Raw genomic sequence first — 6,104 nt, forward strand, 5'->3', positions numbered from 1 at the left:
GCTCTAATGCTGTGGTTTTCAACTGGCCTCTGAGAAAATCTGTGGATTAATACTGCATGATGTGGAAAAGGTTAAACTAGAAAAGGGAGTTTATTGTCAGTGCGTGTCAGATCCATTGTGCAGGAGCCTGCTGCTGCTGGAAGCTTTTTTTATGGAGAAGTTTTTAGAGAGCTTGCAATCCTAAAAAGTTGAATATTGTAATTCTAGTGCATTGATAAACTCTTATTTTAAGAAAGCTGTGATTTGAGAATGAGCTAAAAATAGCAGTGTGTGGTCCACGTCCCTTTGGTCAGAGCTGCAACAAGATTTTGCAGGTGAAAGACTTCTGGCTTCTGCTTGCCCTGTTACAAAAGACTAAGCTGTACGTTCCCCCACTATCTGTGTACAGATTCCATGCTTCATGTCACAGGATGAATTTGCAAGGCCGATTTTTCGACGAAAAGGTGATTTTTCTCTTGTATAGCAGAGGAAAAAAATAAAACCCCAAACCTCCTCTCCTCTGAACTGCTATGGTGAACACAGCTATTTCCTTCTGAAAATTCAAACTTTTTGTTAGGCATGGGGAACACTGTGAGCATGTGAATAATGATGAGACTCTGACATACTGTGTTTTAGTAAAGCCTTATTTTTAAGGCGCTAGTGAGACAGAAAAGTATCCTAAACCAATTGATTTCTTTTACAGAGATAAAGCAACATAGCTTTGAAATTGCCTTTCTAAACACTAGCAGACTGTTCCTTGCTTACTCAGTTTCCGTTGTTATCCTCCGCAGCTTTCTTCTAAGTCTGAGGGAGGTGGAGTTGATGACTCTCACGGGAATGAGAGTGTTGGTGACACAAGAGTCAATCAGGTTACTAAGTTCACAAAAGTTTTACATATTTTTTCCCTCCAGTGAAGCAAACAAATCAACCCTGTGAGTGGAATTAGTGTAACAAACTTGTAGAACGTGCCAAAGTCCACTAGAGAGAAAAGGTGCAGCTGTGTATGGCTGAGGTAGGCCCTCTCTGCCATAAAGGACTGTGTGTGTTATTAGGCAGAACACCGGTAGTACCATTACTGCCTGGTCTGTCCTCCAGCCAGTTACACAAGGATTGTGAGTGGGCAAGTGCTGGCTGCAGTAACCCCTCCTCGAAGATAAGCACTCTGTGGGTGATCGTAGAGGCCTGATGGGAAAGGGAGAACTTGTGGGGGTCACACTGGCTGTCAGAGGTAAATACCAGGGATTGCTTGGTGCTAGGTCCTCCTTTGCACCGAGGCAGTTCTCCGCTGAATGTCTCTGCAGAGGTGAAAAGGGTGTCAGCTCTGCTGGAGGTGCAGTGGCCTGCAGTGGCCATTCCTGGATGGCACTGCAGCTATGGCTTTGTTGATAACCATCTGTGGTCTTTTTGTGCTGCGTTTCTCCACCCACTTTTTTTTCCTTTTCTGCAAATCTCTCAAAGCTATGATAACTGCAGGAGAAACTATACTCCTCCCCACTGTTTTGAGTGCCTTCATAATACTGCAAGGATAACCGCTAGCATTTACTGGTATTCATTACTGTGACTCTGTGCCATTGCTGGCATTACAACAGCGGCGAGAACTGGCTGGTCTGGCAAGCTCAGGAATGGAGAACAATGAAGACCTATCAGCATACAATTACTATTCCTGGGGTTTCCAAAGGCTCTCTTCAGTGCCTAGGGAAGTCCACACTGCTATGCCTGTGCCGCTAACTTAGTCTTATCGAGTAGGCTTGACAGTGGGGCTTCTAAGTCCATTAGGATCCTAAATCATTGAGGGTATAACATATGAGAGGGAGAGAAGAAGATTATTATTTAATCTTAAATGTGAGCAAATCTGTTGGCTTTACTTTCTCTTGGCTAGACAGCCATTTATTGATACATATAATAATTTCTAGCATAATGATGTTTTAATATATACTATTGGTTTAACTACTTAACCCTTTTATGTGTCTATGCAAAATGAAAGACTCTAGATTAGAGGCGTTCCAGTTTAATAACTACTTGCAGCTTTTGTGCCCAGTTCCTAAGCAAATGCAAGGTTAATTTCTGTTCCCTGCCTGATAGCAAGTTACAGTACCCTACTGAAACAGCTGAACTCAAATCATCTTACCTGCCATTGTTGTGCTGAGCAGTGGTTCTCCAAAAGCCAGGCTTGGTCCTCCTGCCTTCTGGTGCTCCTAGGAGCATTAATGTAGCAAATACTTTTTTTTTTGTGCTCACCTTTGACCTGTTGTGTAACAAGATAGGCTACTTAAACAAAATTACTCCCCCGGCTAAAAGAAGAGCTGTCTTCTAAAGTTTTAGCAGAAGAAAGGTGCTGCCTGCTATCCTTTGCTCATAGCAAAATATGTAGCTTCTCTAGAAGAGAATGAGATTTGGATGACTCTTGAGTTTTGTTTTTTCAGTTTGTGGACTGACACCTTTGTACGATTCAGAAGATCGTTATGGCCTACCAACTACTCCAGGAGCTACCGAGCTTGTCTGGGACACGTTGGAGCTTGATCAGGAGCACATGAGTGCTATTTGGTGGCACTTGGAAGGACTGGGCTATGCAAAACCGCCTCAGCTACTGTCCGTGGACATGTGGCTGGTGAAAGATAGGTACCCTCCCTTCCAGGATGTGTGGTTGGGTTTGGTTTCTTTTCCTTTCCCTGGAGTGGGGAAGAAGGGAAAGTAAAGCAGATGGGCACAGAAAAGAAAAAGAGAAAGAAACTCAGGGAAACAGAATGAACTTCTCAGAAGGGTCCCTGCTGAAGTCATAGTGTCCGTGGTTACAGGACCGCATAAGGAGGGCAGAGTATGGCCTGCAGAGATGCTGTACGCACAGTCTCTAAAAAAAAGAGGCGCAGCTGCATGAGAGCAGAGCTGGTTATTGTAGGATGACCAGCTGCCCGGTTCCCACCTAATCCATGTGAGCCCTGCTGCATGAGTTATTTGTTGTCCGTTTGTAATGGAAGATTGTGGCAGCAAGCCAAAGCAGGTTTGAGACAAAATATTTAGCTACAAAATTTGGATGGGCCAAGTTGTAGTCTTCAGTGAATATTACCTTCAATTTCCTTCTCGGGGCCCAGGGGAATTACTACTTTGACAGCAGCTTAGGTCTGTTGGATCTGGAAACACATGTGAGGAGCAAAAAGGGTCAGGCTGTTAGCCAGCACGGTGTACAGAGGACTGGTCTCACAGGCAGGCGGTTGGTTGCTTAGGCCTGCTCGCTGCTTATGGACAAGGGCAGCAACTCTTGTAAGGGAAGCCATTGTCCTGCAGGACCAACTGATGACAAAGAAGATGCTTTCCAAACACTTTATTGTGCACATAGCAGTGACCACTCATCTTCTCTCACTGCTGCTATTTCTTACCTACTCTGTTATGAAATATGTCTGCATTGTCTTTCACATCAGAAACTTACCAACTCTTTCCCTAACAGCACCTTTCATTCTTGCTCTGGGTTACACATGCAGACTTTAAATAGTTGCAGTTTTATGATTCGCTGGTTTGCAATTTGTGTAACAACACTCAAAAACAGGACTTATGACAAGTTTTATTATTTCAAATAGTACTCATTTGACTGATTCTCCCCTCCTCATAAACACAGGGACCCAGAACACCTGTGGCTTGGCCAGGTTTACCTGGATTATTCCTGATGGTCAGCAACCAGCTGGTTTCTGGATGTGCCTTTTATACCATGGGGAGAGTGCACGTTTGGAATGTTTTTCTTATAGTCTTATCAATTGTAAGTCTTAAACGCAATTGCTGAGCCTCCATGTGTTTGTTTTCCTTGCAGAGGTATTTTATGACTTCAGTGTTTTGTCACCTTATCTTTATGGCTGCAGTTTGTTTTTCGTCTCCTTCCCATCTGCTCACGTGAATGGAGCCACTGAGCTTCTGTAGGTCTTCTTTTAACGCTTGCATTGTTTTTGTTGGAGCTTTTGTATATTACCATTCCTACTTCATTCTTGTAAATCCTACCTATCTTAACATTCATAATGGATACATTCCTGGATAACAGTGAGATTACTTCTAAGGAGTTTTGTTTTTTGCAGGGGAAGGGGAGGATTGTTCTGTGTCTTTCCTTTGAGCTCATCCGCAATACGAAGATACACACCTGTTTGTTGAGCACTATTTGAGACAGTCAGGACCAGAAGTTGGGAGGCCAACAAGCTGGGGTTCTTGAGGCAGTGCCACAAAGCAGTTGCTCTGAATCATGAAGAGAGCATAGAGAGAAATGAGAGAGGCTCACCCTGCCTCCAGTGATCTTCTGGCAAAAATAGCCTGCCGGAGCTTGGGAATCAGCCAACCTTGAGGAATTCACCATGGCCTGAGGGCTGTGTTGGGAAGCCCTGGGAATTGCTGCAAAGAGCTCTGTGTTGCTGAAACCTAGCAGCTATTTCTGGAGAGTATTGCTGCCTGCTGAGCCCACAGGAGTTGACGCAGGACTACACAGGTCTGCTGCAGCCTTCAGTGCTGTTTTCATTCAACCTCAATCATCAGGTGAATCAACTATGATGTTAAAATGCCACTTTTTCTGATGCATGTTCTGCAGGAGTGACCAGAACATGTTGCAGATCCTTTGCTCTTTCCTTGCTCCCATGACCCCTGACTGTTTGTGTTCATCTCTCATCCCCACAGCTGGACAGCAGCTGCTCCAAACTGATAACTCATAGCTTAGTTTGCTGCTAGCTGCTAACTACAGCATGGGGAGTTACCTCCTGTCTTTGTCCTCACTAGCTTAATATAAGCTCTGCTTCCTGTAGCTAACGGTGTCCCCCAGGGGTCAGTACTGGGTCCAGGCTTGTTCAGTGTGTTCATCAGTGACCTGCATGAAGGCACAGAGCGCACTCTCACCAAGCTGGCTGATGATACTGAACTGGGGGGAGTGGCTGACACATCAGAGGGCTGTGCTGCCATTCAGAGGGAGCTGGACAGCCTGGAGAGTTGGATGGAGAGGAACCTCCTGAAGTTCAACAAAGGCAAGTGCGGAGTCCTGCAGCTAGGGAGGAATAACCCCATGCAGCAGTACAAGCTGGAGGTTGACCTGCTGGCAAGCAGCTCTGCAGAGAAGGACCTGGGTGTCCTGGTGGACAACAAGTTAAGCATGAGGCAGCAGTGTGCCCTTGCGGCCAAGAAGGCCAATGGTCTCCTGGGGTGCATTAGGCAGGGTGCTGCCAGCTGGTCGAGGGAGGTGATCCTGCCCCTTTACTCAGCCCAGGGGAGGCCTCCCCTGGAGTACTGTGTCCAGTGCTGGGCTCCCCAGCACAAGAGAGACATGGCACTACTGGAGAGAGTTGGGTTGCAAAGATGATGAGGGGACTGGAGCATGTCTCCTTTGAAGAAAGGCTGTGAGAGCTGGGCCTGTTGAGCCTGGAGAAGAGAAGACTGAGGGGGGATCTCATCAATGTGTACAAGTATCTGAAGGGGGAGTGTCAAGACGATGAGGCCAGCCTCTTCTCCGTGGTGCCCAGCGACAGGACGAGAGGCAACGGGCACAAACTGAACCACAGGCAGTTCCATCTGAACAGGAGGAAAAAATTCTTCGCTGTGAGGGTGGCAGAGCACTGGAGCAGGTTGCCCAGAGGGGTAGGGGAGTCTCCTTCCCTGGAGATATTCCAAACCCGTCTGGACGTGATCCTGGGAAATATGCTCTAGAGGCCCCTGCTTGAGCAGGGGGGGTTGGACTAGATGATCTCCAGAGGTCCTTTCCACCCTCAACCGTTCTGTGATTCCTAGTAAACTACAAGCTGCTAGGGTCGTCCTGAGAGAAGTGGTTTGGATAACTTGAAGGTCCCCCAAGCAGACTGTTACCGTCAGGCAATGTAGCTGGAGCAGCAACAAAGCCCTTGAAACATCACCCTGGGTGTAACAGTCTGCCTTGCAGGGAGCTAAGCTGGTGGCACAGGAGACTGGTTTGGCCAAAAGGGGAGCTAAGTTGAGCTCAAACACTGAAAATGTCCAGGAGGAATAAAAGAGATGGGCTACCTAGGATATATAGAGTAGCAGCCCAGCATGCAAGGACAGACTTTGGAAGGCCAGAGCTCAGATGGAGTAGGAATTGGTGAGGGGATACGAAGGACCCTTCCATCCAAAGATAATCATTCATATGTCTATCCCAT

Source organism: Struthio camelus, chromosome Z (assembly GCF_040807025.1).
Source record: "Struthio camelus isolate bStrCam1 chromosome Z, bStrCam1.hap1, whole genome shotgun sequence".
NCBI lineage: Eukaryota > Metazoa > Chordata > Aves > Struthioniformes > Struthionidae > Struthio > Struthio camelus.